Source organism: Perognathus longimembris, chromosome 3 (assembly GCF_023159225.1).
Source record: "Perognathus longimembris pacificus isolate PPM17 chromosome 3, ASM2315922v1, whole genome shotgun sequence".
NCBI lineage: Eukaryota > Metazoa > Chordata > Mammalia > Rodentia > Heteromyidae > Perognathus > Perognathus longimembris.
This window is the reverse complement of record NC_063163.1, coordinates 13525569-13542074: the sequence shown is the minus strand read 5'-3', so window position 1 is coordinate 13542074 and position 16506 is coordinate 13525569.

The window sequence follows — 16506 nt, the reverse complement described above, 5'->3', positions numbered from 1 at the left end:
ACGTGAGCAGAAAGTAAGGTTAGATGGTGTAAAATCATTAGAGGTGTGCCCATCATTTTAAGGGAGGAAACACAGACTTTCATATGTAATGTTATATTTTAACACTGAGTCACATGCCTAGATTCTAAAGTCTTACCACTGGTTGATCTGTGAAAATGAAAACAGACAAGCTAATGCTTTCTGAATAGTGAATATGTACAGGCGTTGTTGTAAATATTTTACATTTACTAACTCAATGAGATGAATAATCATATCTTTCCATTTGACAGATGATAAAACAAGACATAGCAAGATTACTCTACTTTCCTGACATTATGTTGTTAGCAAGGGACAGGCAACTAAGATCCACAGAAAGAGAGTCTCTTCAACAAATTTATCCTGTAGGTCATAACTAACTTCGACCTCTCCTTAACTTATCCAACTCTCCAAATCAATTTTACCAGGAGTATCTCCTTCTTTGGTCCTTCCACCTCTTCCCTACCTGGCTCTCAAAAGGTGAATAGTTCCTTCTTTACCTCATTCCTGAAAATTTCCAGACCCTGAGGGGTTCACCTGCTCTCTGGGCATGATGCGTACATAAATTACTAATACGTCGAGATCTTGTTTTTAAGAGAAACTTATTTTCATTGTTTCACTTAAAAGTGACAGTTTGTCTGCCAGGACTTATATGTAATGAACAGATAATAATCAGCAATTTAATTATACAGAAAAGTAATATTTCAAGGTATATAAGAATTTCAAATCTGTGTGAATTCCTAACCTCTTCATTGTATATTGGCAGGTTATTTTTACTCATCTGTATCTTTCTTTGCCTGAGAATAATGTCCTATCAATCCCTTCTATAGTCTTCAGCTAGTAAATCTACATTCACCACTTAAATGTAAAAGTCAAATGAGCTTTTGTTTGTCAATAATTTAACATTACTCATTGTTATCTCATTGTTACTCATTGTTATTATTACTCATTGTTATCTAAGCCTGATATAGCATATTTTTCATTGAAAAAATGATCAATCACTGTATTAGAAAAAAACTGTTGTTTTTTTAAAGATAATATAGTATATGGATGCATATATTTTGATACCACTTCCCCCTTCTCAAGCACTTTTATCTGGTTGACACCTGTTCTGTATGTAGCAGCTAGTAAGGATAGGAAGTGGTGACCAAAGTAAAACTACAGTCATGACTGACTGACAAGCTCTAAACCACTTCCTCTCCTTATAATCATGTCCCCAGGTTTTGTGACTTCCTCACCTCATGCAGTGCAGGAAATTACCCTTCAAATTAAATGCCATTCCAATTTTAAATAAAAATTATAGAAAATATTACCATTGTAAATGTAAAGAAACAGAGGTGAAGGCACTTGAGTTATTAAAATGAAACCAAATTTGACTCCAAATAGTTATTAAATCTATGTTTGCCCTTGTCCTTCAAGTCCCATCAAGCCCCTTTTTTAAGCCTTACCACTGGCCTGCCTTAGGCTGCTGTACTCATTGCTAGGGAACTGACGATCACCATCACACATATAACTGCTACTTTTCATAGTCCTGTAGGGTTCTGAAGCAGTTGGTACAATCATGATGTTTACAAATTGTGACATGGAAACTTGGATGGAAGCTCCCAGGAAAATAGATTTCTTACTATGAGATTTTACAACTCCACTTACATGATTTTAAATGTGTTTTATGTAGTTGAGGAGAACTTGCCACAATATAGCAAGGTGTACAAGAGCTCAGTCTCACAAAACTCCAGCAGAAGTCCCTGTCACCTACTTCAGAGTAGTCAGTGTGATTGTAACTACAAACTCTGCCAGATTTAGTTTGGAAAGACAGGAAGGCTTGCCTAAAATAAACAATTAACTGCTCAGCCTGAAGCAAACCATTCTGAAATTTCTGAGTCTTCTAAATTCCAGTCAGGCAGGAAATACACTAAGAAGTTATGTCCCTGTTAGGATTCAGCATTTCCTTTCCATTCTTGAGAGAAAAAGTAGATGTGAACAGAAAAAAAATAAAAATAAAAAAAACTCCCTGAATACTAAAGTGAAAAGGCAAGTCCTACTTTTTCACACAGTTTAGCTTTCCCTGTCTCATTTCTCAGCAGGTATCATACATAGGAATACAGAAGCAGAAGGCAGGTAAACCTCTCATGCATAGAATCAAGAAAATGGTTTGTCTCTTTGAAGACCTGAAAATGACACTGGAAATTGAATGCAGGCACTATGCAAATGACACAAACTTCATAGCTCTTGTACATTTTTAAATTCCCCCAGAATTGTTGCTAATTGTTTTACACTTAAGAATATCCATGAGGGCTGGGGATATAGCCTAGTGGCAAGAGTGCCTGCCTCGGATACACGAGGCCCTAGGTTCGATTCCCCAGCACCACATATACAGAAAACGGCCAGAAGCGGCGCTGTGGCTCAAGTGGCAGAGTGCTAGCCCTGAGCGGGAAGAAGCCAGGGACAGTGCTCAGGCCCTGAGTCCAAGGCCCAGGACTGGCCAAAAAAAAAAAAAAAAAAAGAATATCCATGAGTTTAAAAATGAATTCCATTGTTAGGTATCATATAGTTTCTGTTTTAAAATTTTTATATGGGGCCAAAATTATAGATACGTGGTTGAATACTTGCCTGGCATGTAGAATTCCCAGGGTCCTATACTCAGTATCAATAAAAAAATACATACATAAATAAAAGTATGGTTGTTCTGAAAATGCTGCCTATTTTATCATTCCAATTATAAGGCATTCTGGAAAATATGAAACTATGAAGAGAGTAGAAAGGTTTGATGTGGGTTTGGGGACATGAATAACTGCAGTACAAAAAGATTTTGAGGCACACAGTCTGACATTTAAATGATGAATACATGTCTTTATGTATTTTTCAGAATCCATAGAATGTACAATGACAAAAGAGAGCACAAATGTAGACAGTAGAGGTAGATGATTTTAAAAATGTGAATGTAAGTTATAACAAATGTACTACTCTGGTGAGGGTTGTTGATCGTGGCAGACACTGCCTATGTGTGGGTATGGGGAGGGCTGGGAAGTATTTGTACTTTTGGCAAACTCTGTGGCTCTAAAACTGCTCTGAAAATTTGTCATTTAAAAGTGTAAGTTGGCAATGGAGACAGGCAATAGTATAGTAAGGGATGACAGTTACTATCGTTTCTATTAAGGAATCCCAAGAAATTACAATATGTATTTTAGAAGAACTATCGATGACAACTCAAGGATGAAGTTTAGCCTCAAATGGAAATTCTTGCAAAAAAATCCATAACTATGTGATTGAGCGAAAAATAGAATCATTCTCAAGAGTCATATGATAGCTACACATGTTCTGTCACAAGAACAAGAGGTTGCAAAAGAATAGTCTTGCTGAGTGTCCAACAAAAGAACAAAACCATGGTTTAGCAACAAGACTTCCTCAACTACAAACAAAGCTTTTGCGTTCAACTTTGATCTATTCTTTTATTCAGTGATGTTGAGTCATTTCCTCCCTTTAACTTTCTTGTGAGAAATTCTTCTGAGGAGTCAAAATTCAAATCTCAGGTTGACTGAGCATTTCAGAATGTGTACGCAGATGCAGCCCACGTGAGGTGGAAAGAATTTCAGCTGTTTGATTAATTCACATAGAAAACAACAACAACAACAACAATAAAAACATAGCTTGCATTCATTTTTTTTACCTTTTACATCTGCTTTAAAATTTATTTTTCAACTCTCCCTATTCATGTAACTTTGTTAAGAGTTATTATTTCCACTAGAAGGATAAAAAGGGAAAGAGTTAGCAAGGTTAAACAAGCTACCTAATACCAAAAGAGAGAAATCCTGCACAACAGAAATTTGTGGTGACATTAATTTTGATGCCATGTATATAAAAATACAGAAGGTCTTCCTTACTTAATCAAACTAAAATGCGAATATATTCTCTATTACAATTTCCCTGAAAGAACTCATGTGATCCAAAGGAAATGCTTGCTTCTGAATCCATGCTATATTCCTTTTTAAAAAATGTATTTCTTTATTATCAAAGTGATCTACAGAGGGGTTACAGAGATTAGCATACTTAGATGCAGAAAATATCCATTGTACATCAATGAATATTTTAAGAGAAATTTATTTTTTTCAAATTTTTATTATCAAACTGATGTACAGAGAGGTTACAGTTTCATACGTTAGGCATTGGATACATTTCTTGTAATGTTTGTTACCTTGTCCCTCATACCCCCCTCCCTCCTCCCCCTTTCCCTTTCCCCCCTGAGGTGTTCAGTTCACTTACACCAAACAGTTTTGCAAGTATTGCTTTTGTAGTTGTTTGTCTTTTTTTTAACCCTGTGTCTCTCAATTTTGGTATTCCCTTTCAAATTCCTACTTCTAATACCAGTATACACGGTTTCCAATATACTCAGATAAGATTACAGAGATAGTATAGGTACAACCACAGGAAGGTGATACATTGGATCCAAATTAAACCTGTATATCTCTAAGTTCAAGAATGAGGGAAATGCCATAAAGTGAATGAAGAATATTTGAGTGCAAATGAAGTATATAACATGTAAGGGGAAGGCTAAAATATGTAAAGAAGAGAAAACAATGGCAAGTTCAGGTCTGGTTAAAAGTATTTTCAAGATGTGTAGCTATTATACACAATTAAAAGAATGGTACATAGGAATCATCATGCAAAGAACAATATTTGTATTCTTAAGGAACATTTTGTAGCTACATAGCTCTCAGAAAACCTTCATAAATAAGTGTTTTGCAAAAATAAAAAAACAAGATTCAGGATTCTCAATTCATACAAAAAAGTAAGCAGATCTAAAAGTTATTATATAGTATTATATATTTTTCCATCACTAGTCGGCCAAGTATTAAACATTATCATAAGAACAATCTCCATAGCCTCTCAGTTCTACCAACAACCATGCCTAAAAGAGAAGTATACATTTATTTGATTCTTTTGGGGGAAAAATAAATAATGGAAACAGATTATCTTTATCTGAGGACAGGAACACTGACAAGTCCTAGAGGACAGAAAGATTTCTTTCTATCTCCTAACTCAGTGATAGATGGTGGAGCTGAGCCACAAATCAAAAAGATATAATGCAATTTTCAGTAGTTTTTTAAAGTTATTCATCCCATTCTTTGAATTCTGAAAGCAACAAAACATTTTATCCCTCATGAAATTATATTTACAGTGAAAATTTTCAAAGAAAAACAGACATGTTAGTAGACAAGTAATTTTTCCCACCTCCTACTTTTGTGAGACATTGTGTGCCCAGTGATTTCACTTTCCAATTTCTATTTCTTGCTGAAACCAAGTAAGACTCATGTAAAACATATTCTAGATTTCATCATATTATTGTATTAGTAAAACTGGAGAATCCAACTAGCTTTAAATTCCAGGGATAGATCCCTTGGCCAGCCCGATCTACACACAGCCCCAAGGAGTTTGAGGAGCCAGATTTTCCCCACTCCCGTGACTGCAGTTCTGAGTCTGTTTTCCTTACTAGTCTTACAAGTGTTTGCTTAAAGGATAGGCTCAGCTGCATAAAAGCCACTATCAGAGAGAATTTGAGCTCTGAAGTTAAACACATTTCATCTGATGCCTTTTTCCTCCTGTGTCCATCAATCTGTTAAGGAAGAGTAGTTGACAGTTGGTCAGTGGGTGGCAGGAGCAAGTGAAAGGTTCTGATCAAACTGTAATAAACCAACAAATATTTCCATTTTGAAAAAGTGCATGTGCATGCTAGAGAAAACCCACATATAATTATAAAAGAGAAAGCCTTACTTTTCACTTTCGTAAGCTTGTATCCTAGTCACCTTCCATTCCCATACCTTTGGTTCCTGCATATCTTACAACAATTTCTTGATTTGTAATAACAGTAGCATCCTTATACCTGTAAGTAATTTCTTTGCGGGTTTCACATTGCATATATCCTTATTTCTAATGCACTGTTCTTTCAGGAGAACATGATTTTGGGATCCAGAAATGATAAATCAACTCTGAATCAAACTTTTAATTAAGTTTAATTTTGTTAAACTTTGCAAAATCTCTCAAAGTCCAATATTATGTTTTATTTTTCAGTAAATATTTCTTGTACTTTTACTGGTAATCCAATAGGCTTAGATGTGTAAAAAGAAAGAAGAAAGAAAGAGAGGAAGGGAGTGAGGGAGAAAGGAAGGAAGGAAGGGAGGGAAGGAGGGAGGGAGGGAGGGAGGGAGGGAGGGAGGGAGGAAGGAAGGAAGGAAGGAAGGAAGGAAGGAAGGAAGGAAGGAAGGAAGGAAGGAAGGAAGGAAGGAAGGAAGGAAGGAAGGAAAGAAAGAAACCCCCCAAAACCAAAACTCCAAGGAGACTTAAAAATCACAACACAGGAGCACAACTGGTACCAAATTAAACCTAGAATCTCAGTTTCATCAGGAGCAAACAGGCTCACAGGAATTTGAGTCCAAAATACAGTTTGAGTGCACAACTTACCAGATATTTGTGTTTATAAGCAAGTGACTTAATGCTCTAAAAAAAACCCAACAACAATAACAAAAAAAGTGTTAAGTAAAACTCTGTCTCTCAGGTTTGTAGTGAAGATCCAGTGAAACAATGCATACAAAAAGGGTTTTCTGTACTGTCCTGGACTAAACACATGGTGGTTAGGTTGGCTTCAGGACAGATTCCCCCTAAAGAAAGGGGACTTCTACGTGCCAGTAGTTGCCCAGCAGGGATTCCTTGCAGGCGCCTTTTGAAGGCTGATAAGCATCTCCAACAGCTGCATAAGAGAATACAAGGACCAGGCTAGAGGGCAAGTGTCATGCCCCTTGCCCTTTTGCTCTCTGCTCAAAGGACATCTGCCAAAGATCCCCTGGAGGGAAATATAACTCTAAGGAGGGAGGCCCAGGGAACATTTTTAAGGAATCCTAGCATAGTCTTTTACAGATTTCTGCCTTTGCTCACATCAAATTTTTCCTACATGTCCCATCACCTGCTTGGTTTAACATTCTCAAATATTCAGTCTAGGCATTCTTTTCCATTGGATATTCCAAAATTGTTCAGGTTCATGTCTCTTTGCATAGCATGCATTCCTTTCAATCTCTCACCCAAATCTGTTTCCTTTTCCACAAAATTCCTGAAATCAAGAATCATGTGTTATTCATATCTGATCTCTGAAGTTTATTCTACTCAGCAATTTCTCTGAGACAGTTGCTAAAGATACTCTCCTTTGCAACAGATGGTTTCTTGTACAATCCCTGACTAAACTATATGGAAATCTCCCAGGATACTTCTTAAATTAAAGATTCCTTGCTCTCTGCAATTTTGATTCCCTACTTTTAAATTAAGACCCTAAGGACTACATAAAACATTTTAAAATGGCAACGGCTGAAAAACTCCTCAGGTTATCCAAAGCAGTTTATCTAGGGACTGGCATTCATGTCCTCTGAGTTCCACCAGCATTATTATCGTTTTTGGGAACTAAAAACAACAACAACAACAAAAATTCTATTAAAATATTTACAAATACATTTTAGAATGGCTTGATTTAACCTTATTTCTTTAACTTCGGTGTTTCAGTAGTTGGCTATATATATTTTTTAATAATTTGAGTACATGTATCAGTTTCTTGAAAAGAGCTTACTTCTGTCTTTGTTTAAAACTTCTGAAGAGCTACTTACTATAGATTTCTAATGTTTAACCATGGTGGTTGGAAGAGCTAAACAAATTCCCTTAAAAATATGACCTAGAAATTCATTTTCGGAATAACTACATAAATGTTAGGGGAAGATCATGAATCTTCTGAAAATGATCTTTTGACAAGTGCTGACTGCTTTCTCCTGAATTTCTGGCATTTTTATAGAAGAATAAGGAGATGGTTCAATGAAAGTGATAAGTAATTTCACAACAATAAAGAGGCCAAAGAACAAAATTTCACACTGGGAATGCTGGCAGCCAAAGTTAATTTACATCAATCACATTGGTTTTGAAAACAGGTAAATATATAGGGCATGACATTTAGTAAAGTAACTTTTGAGAAACAAACCTGCTATATGTCATAAGCTGAAATAAATACTGTCCCTTTATATTACTTTTTTGTATTGTAGCCTTTAGACATTTTTTTATGATTGCTACTCTAACCTAAACTCATGGATCTCTTTTGAAACTAAAAGGAAATATCCTGAAAATATGACAAATTGTGCTGATAGAAGATTTTAATTTTAAAACCATTCAGGAGAGTCATAGGACTCTGAGTCTTATGTAAAGGCAAAAAAGTTTTAAAAAGTGATTATGGTGAAAATAATTGTTAGAGTTTTGATTTAGTGTCAAATCCAATTATAAAAGAACATTAGAGAAGCTTCAGAAAATGATACCACTGTTTGAAACAAATACAGCTTCTTTTGATCATTTTATTTGGATTTTCCATTCTGCAAAGTAAGTAATGTCATTTGTGTCATTTTGCAGTCTTCATAAACTTTCGATTTTGAAATATTAGCTTCAAATTTAACTTTAAAAAGCGCACATTTGTACAACTTGAAACTTAAATCTTTTAAAAGGAAAAGAAAAAGGACAGCTTCCTCGGTTTGCATAAAGATAGCCCATGCAACAGATGGCTCCTGTCTGTTCTTGTTCAGTCCATTTTCCACTTAGATTTTCTGTAGCATTCAAAGCAGTTTCACTTGAGAGCAAAAAATTAGAAAAAGGACTACTTAAGACACGAAGCAAAAGAATGACTTTCATGGAAAGCAGAAAGTTCCTGGCATGACAAAAATAAGTGGTATTACCAGCTTAGGAAATATTGTTTTATATCATTGTTCATGACACAAAACGTGCCTGAGATGAGAATAATGGAGAATTAGAGGCATAAAGGAACCAAGACTCTTTCCAGTTTTTGGATGCAACCCAACCTAGTGGTAAAATGGAAGGGTACAGGAAAATGTGTATGAAGCAATCCCCCCTTAATTACCATAGCCTGTCCCTCTAATTACCCTTATTAAAGTATTAGCTAATAATTACTTCAGAAGTACATTGAATTAACCCCAACAAATAAGGTCACAAATTAGTTGGGGACAAGTATGTTTTCTTCACTATGAGAATTATCTCCCTCTTACTCATTAAAGACCATAAGTGCTGTCCAATTGTCATTCCATTTTCTCACACTAAGTATTATCCTGAAAATATGCCTCCCAAACTAATTCTTAAAGAGAAATGGTTCAAAATCCAAGAAGAGAGCTCCAATATCAAATCTATGGTCCTTTTCCCACCCCAGAGGCTGCTGTTGTACAAAGAAACCTCTACCCTTTCTTTCCACATTCCCCACAAGCTGGTGACCACCAGTTCTAACTCCCTAGGATGCTTCAACCCTCCAAGTTGCTTTTGTGACACTGCAGTGTGACTGGCATGGTGAGGTTGCTCATCCATGTGACATTCTTGTTAAATATAAATGACACTGATCAAGGCATGCTAGCAAAGAAAATTTTCAGAACCATTGTGAAAGGCTCAAGGACCGCCGCAATGGGGCCACAAATACATCACAAGCAAGTGAGCATTTATAGCTGAGGAGCAGAGTGAGAGTCCAAGGATAGAAAAATAACTAAGAGGAAATCTTAAGTATAAAGATTCTGGCTAAACTGATCTAACAGGACAGATCATGATGATTAGCCATCACCTGGGGAAGGATGGGGTGGTGGAGGAGGGGGAAGAATCTGATCAGATATCAAAGGTGATCAGATATGGAAGAAGGAAAGGAATCTTGTTTAACTGCTTTCTTAAAACCGTTTTCAGGAAGTGGTGCTGTGGCTGAAGTGCTAGAACACTAGCCTTGAGCTGTCTATCCTTGAGCTGAAGAGCTCAGGGACAACACCAGGCCCAGAGTTCAAGCGCCATGACTAAACAACACAACAACAGCACAACACAGCAACTAAAAACAACAAAACAGCAACAACAAAACAACATAAAAAGCAAAAGGAAACAGTAACAACAAAAACAGCAACAACAAAACAACAGCAACACAAAAACATAAAACAATAACAGCAACAATAACAAAACAATAACAACAAAAAACAACAATAACAAAACAACAACAGAAACAGCAGCAACAAAACTACAGTAAAAGAACACCAAACAACAAAACAGTAACAGCAATAACAAAACAAGGATAACAACAACAAAACAGCAACAATAACCAAACAATAACAAATAACAGAAAAGCAAGAACAAAACAACATGAAAACACAAAAAGATCAACAAAACAGCAAAAACAACAAAACAACAACTTGTTCCTTTTATAAAGAAGTGTATTATAGACCTAAGAGAAATTTGTCAAGTCTGTTTAATGATTACCTAAGCAAAGAATGAGGAGCATATGTACTCTCTCTATAGTATACTGATATATAGTGTATTTAGACAGACAGATAGATAATATTTGCATGATTGAACCATTTTTACAATTTCTCTGATAGTAATTTTACCTGAAGATATAAAGGGTTGATCCTTTATTTGAAACAATGGAGCCCAAAATTCTGATAACAGAATTTTGATCACACTATTCTTTAACCAACTCTTTGTTTCAGTATCATATATATATATGATATAGATATATCATATGCCATATATATGCCATATTTATACATGTAGATCATATATGCATGTATACATATATAGCATATATTACATACATTAGGGAAATATATAATACATGTACTATATTATACGTTTTATATATACATATATTTCTCTAATAATTTGTATCTCCCCTAACTTCAAAAAAGAAGAAATGACAATAAAAGCTTGCAATTTAAAACCTAGAGATATGACATACAATACTTGAGTTGAAGATTTTCACTGTAAATTTTACACACATTCTGCTTTCCTATGTGCACCCTTGACTAGTACAATTTAGGAAATCAAGAGTTACAAATATATTTAACACATATTTATGTGTTCATGATGAAAACTTGCAATGTAGACTCCATAAATAAAACCACACATTATATCCTTCTAAAATTATCTTTACTCTTTTAATAGGATATGACTAGAAGTAAAACATCCAAATTTGTTTTTCAGAATTACATGGAACTTATTTATGAGACTTACAAGTATATTAATCATTAAAACAGAATATTATTAATTTCTTGTTCAAAGGTATATTTTACTGTGACATAATCATGAGAAGTTATTAATGGTTTGAATTGTCAACAACACATGACTATTCTTCCCATATCAACATCAGTGTCCCAAATGCGCCTCCCAGAAGCCCTAAAAATAAAATCATGAAGTCAAATTAGTATGCTTATGGCACTCTCAGTTTCCCCTTTACAAAATGTTTCAAGTGCCTCAAATTCTCCTTTATTTCCTGAGTACATATAATATCTTCAGACACTAAATTTCTTTTTTTTAAATTTATTTCTTTACTATCAAAGTGATGTACAGATCATATGTAAGACAGTGATTACATTTCTTATCCAACTTATTGCCTCCTCCCTAATTTTCCCCCTCCTCCCCATCCCCCACCCCCATGAGTTGTACAGTTGGTTTACACCACGAAATTTTGTAAGTATTGATGTTTCATTGGTTTGTCTTTTTATCCTTCATCTCTCGATTTTGGTATTCCCTTTCCTCCTAGTTCCAATACACATATATACAATATCTAAGGTGCTAAAATCAGTTACACTGATATCAGGGGTAAAACCATGTGAAGGAAACACGGGGAAAAAAAAAAGGCTCAATAGCTATGCCTGTATGAACACATAAGATGATGCTAAGCGAAATGAAACAAGTGGTATATCACTGTTGTAGTTATCTTTAACATGCCAGACACTAAATTTCAAGAAGATAGAATGAAGATCCATTCCTCCATTCCTTTCCCCTGACTTTTTACACTCCTTGTAGACCTGTTGATGATGATATACAGAATGCATACCTCCTCCACACCACACCTTCAGGTTTTGCAATCTATATAGCTTCCTGCTAACTCTAGCTTGACAGGAAACATTTAAACCAGCTTTTCATAGCACCTGGGATTTTGTTTAATGTTATTCCTCCATATATAGACAGATAGATAAGATATAGATATAGCTATGCTATTTGTTCAATCTCCCTAAAACTCTCTGGTTGTATAGTAACATATATCATTATTGAAACCACCCTAACTCAAACATAGAACTCTAGTACTTACCACTAGCTGTGTTAGTCATCTGTCACTATCATAAAGAATACCAAGTATAATTATAATCCAATGGAAATGTTATTCAATGCTGTAAACATTTACCTACTCTCAAGTGGTTTCCATGAGAAAGAACTCAACATTTCAGCTATGAAAGTTCAACAGCAATCAGGCCACAGTGATGGCCCCAAAGGATTCATATGCCCAGCAACCCCAACATTTGACAGTGACCTTTGAATTAACTTGGAAAGAGGTACAAGTCTATCCAACAATGGTAGCTGCTGTGCTTGAAGCACCCGTCATTGTCAATGTGTTATGAGGTCGAAATGATGAGGATCCTGGCAGTAAGTATGCTGTTACTCAGGACAGCTCAGTCTTGATCAGCAGCTTCGTTAAAATCAATTTATTTAGCAACTCTTACAAGGGGCACCTATATAAGTCATTCAGAAAGCCACCCTTTGCCAGAGAATACATTAGGCAAAAACCACCATGACATAGAATATTGTCATCAATTCAATCTTTTCAGTTTCCAAAGATGTCTACTCAAAGGATATTGATTTGTAAATCAAACTAAAGAATCAAGTCAAATGCCCTAGTGTGATTATTTATCAGAGAAATTAGTAATGTGCTGTAGAGTCTACTGAAGAGACAACAGTTTTCCAGAACATCAAGAGATTGTTTGGTGGGGCTGGGAATATGGCCTAGTGGCAAGAGTGCTTGCCCTAGGTTCGATCCCCCCAGCACCACATACATAGAAAAAGGCCAGAAGTAGTGCTGTGGCTCAAGTGGCAGAGTGCTGGCCTTGAGCAAAAAGAAACCAGGGACAGTGCTCAAGCCCAGGAGTTCAAGGCCCAGGACTAGCAAAAAAAAAAAAAAGAGAGAGAGAGAGAGAGAGAGATTGTTTTGCATCCACCTGGATACTCCCCAGACACATTAATTCATTCACAACAATTTACTCACAAGAAACATAGGTTAAACATTTGTTGACTTTAAAAATCATTATGGAGGGCAAACCACAAGCAGTAGCTCTCTTCCTTCTGACAGTATAGAGAGTATAATAACTCACTAAAGCATCCTATTATTCATCCATAGCTGCATCCTTAACAACTTAGTTGTCCTAAATAAACAAAACAAGAACTCAAAGGCAAAACAAGGTTGAATGTCAGTGTCTCAATGTCCTATATTAGGATAAGTGAAGGTAAGTGTTGCAATATGGGGATCAAATTTGAAAACCAAGGCAAATTTTTCAAAATCATTTCTCAGAGGAAGAATGAGGTCAACACTGTAGTCATTGTGATGCTTGCTTTCTGGTCAGTTCTAGTCATCACAATTAGCCGTACAATTCAGGATGGACAAATACACAGGTGCAGATGGCACCAGGGTCTGGGGAAGGACAGAAAGAGAAGTGACTGTTTAATGCATATGGACTTCAGTTTGTGACTGCAAAACATGATATGAGACTGGACAATAACATACACTTTACAGTATCCATTTTTAAAGATACATTAATGACTTCCAGGTTATGGATGAATTTATAATGGTGCTGTAAAACTGGTTGGCAATAACTAATGGCCTGAACAACCAGCTTTATCATACCACTATAACAGTCATGTTAAGGAAAACTGGCCACATACACTGGAAAGAATTTTAAATTCCAGGGATGGTGTGTGGTGTATGAAGTAGAAGTGATATATGGTAAAACGAGACTAAGGATTTATAGAAGACACAATGAATTAGATACATGTATTAGATAACATATACAACTGGATTTTTATGTTTTACTTTGTATTCAGACACTTCACTACACTTAAAAAAAAAATAGCCTACTTGTAGAGTGCTCACCTCGTATACATGAAGCCCTGGGTTCGATTCCTCAGCATCACATATATGGAAAAAGCCGGAAGTGGCACTAGGGCTCAAGTGGCAGAGTGTTAGCCTTGAGCAAAAAGAAGCCAGGGACAGTGGTGAAGCCCTGAGTTCAAGCCCCAGAACTGGCAACAAAAACAAAACCAAACAAAAAAAATTTCAATATATGTAGTTCAGTTGAAGTCGTTCACAAAACTGAGCAAGTGTAATTAACCTATCTTTTACATTTCAGTTAGTCATGGGATTAAATAGTAATCTTCTTTGTAAAATATGTAATTTATATCCTTTCTCAAATCCTAAACCCAAGTTATGGCACTTGGGGGTTTACTCTTTTTGCTGCCTTCTGCATACCATTACAAAGCAGGAGTATGGAATGCAATTAATTTAAATGATTCATCTGACATGCAGCTCTATCAATAAATATCAATCCTTGTGGAATGCTCCAGTGTAGCTTTTCTAAGAGTGAAACTCAATGAAGTTATGTAACCGGTGAGTGTGCTGAGCACCCTGTGGCAGTTCTATAAATATTAATAGAATTGAAAACAAACACAGAGACCAAGGATGCCTGGAAGTAACAAGTCCTCGCTGAATTAGGATCACCCCCTTCAGTACTGCAGTATAGGAAGTATTCTAGCCTAAAGAAGCTCTCTTTTTAGTTTGTTCTATCAAGATATGTTAACTCAGGGAAGCCATCTAGGGATATTATAATTTTTGAGATGATCTGTCTGAATGAGTTTTATTTAATTGAATGAATTTACAATGGTGCTACAGAAATTGGTTGGCAACAATTGATGATTTGGGCAACTAGCTTTACCATCCTGTCAATTTCTAGAGTAATTTTCATGCTCAAATACCTGGTTAGAATCATTACACCATAAGGTCTTTTTCCCTCATTACATTATGGGATTCTCCAAAGCAAAGGAATGTGTCTTATTTATATTTGCAGTCCCAAGATCTACATACAGAGTCAGTCAGAACCAAATACTTCTTAAAAATACAGATACTTAATCATCATGTTTACAATGCATACATTAGTTGACTATGATGAGGGAAAACTTGATAAAAAGTTAACAAATGAATATGTTCTCTACTTACTGACATATCAAGAAATAGGATATGACTTCAGTTTCTATAGATTTCTCTAATAAAGAGAAGGCAGATTAGAAGAACTTCAAGAATATTCAATAAATGTTGAGATGATCTGTATCATCCAGATAATATCATAAGAGCTAATTTTCTGTTTGCTAGAAATTCTTTAACCAAAATTTGCAAATAGATACAAGACCCCCAAATCAACTTTAGAAACACATTTTCTTATTTGTAGGTGACTGATCACAATTTTACAATATATTAGTCATAACTGATCTTGTTCTGTCATATTTCTTTTCCATAACACTCACTACAGATAACAGGATGAAGATTTCGGCTTAAAGTTATCTCAGATCTTTTTTTGTAACATCTCTTGATGGAAAATGCAGAGGCCAGACCATTCATACTGAGGAGATTTTTGACAATTCCAGCCTTCTCTCCAGCCTCACAATAAGATAAGTCCAATGTCAGGCCTTGAAGACCTCAAGTGCCTAAACTGTACATGCAAGTTGAGTTAAAAATTGGTAGGTTCTTATCAATGGTGCTATAAATAATATAAATTATAATATTATATAATAATATAATACAACCTGGCTTAATGGTATCTTAAAATAATACATTGAAAAAACAAACAACATAAAGCACATTTTTCTTACCACTTTTTTGAGCAATTATTTGCAAACCAGAGAAAAATAATACAAATAGTGAGAGTGATATTATCATGAATAGATTGCTAAAGGTGATGTGCCAAGCAATGTATACACTAGTATACATTCACTTCATCCTCCCTGTTTATCTAATATTATCCCCATTTACAGTTTAAGAAAGCCAAGCAGCTGGTGGCTCAAACCTATATTCCTAGCTACTCAGGAAGCTGAGATCTGAGGATTGTGGTTCAAAGCCAGCCTAGGCAGGAAAGTCTGTGAGACTCTGGTCTCCAATTAACCACCTGAAAACTAGAAGTAGTACTGTGGCTCAAAGTGGTAGAGCACTAGCATTGAGCACAAAAGGCTCAGGGATATCACCCACCCCAAGACTTAAAAAAAAAAAAAAGCAAGGCAGAGAGAGTTGTCAACAATTTACCCAGGCAGTAAATGGGTGAGAACAGATTGAAGCTGAGGTAGCCCATACTCCCACACTAGACAACTCCTCCTGGAGCTGTATTAGAGCTGTCTGCTTTTCAACACATTTCAGTCCAGGACTGTGTGAATAGTATGCCTTCATGTAACTTAATATTAATAAAAATATATAGAGGTTGAACTTTGTAAATAGCAGTAAAATTTCTATGAAACTTGCCTTGAGAAACACACCAATCTGTTGTTTTTGCTCTCCACAGTCCAATCCTGATGCCCCTCTCAACTTAGTAGTTGAAAAATACTGATATCACTTGAAAGAAATTACTTCTTGTC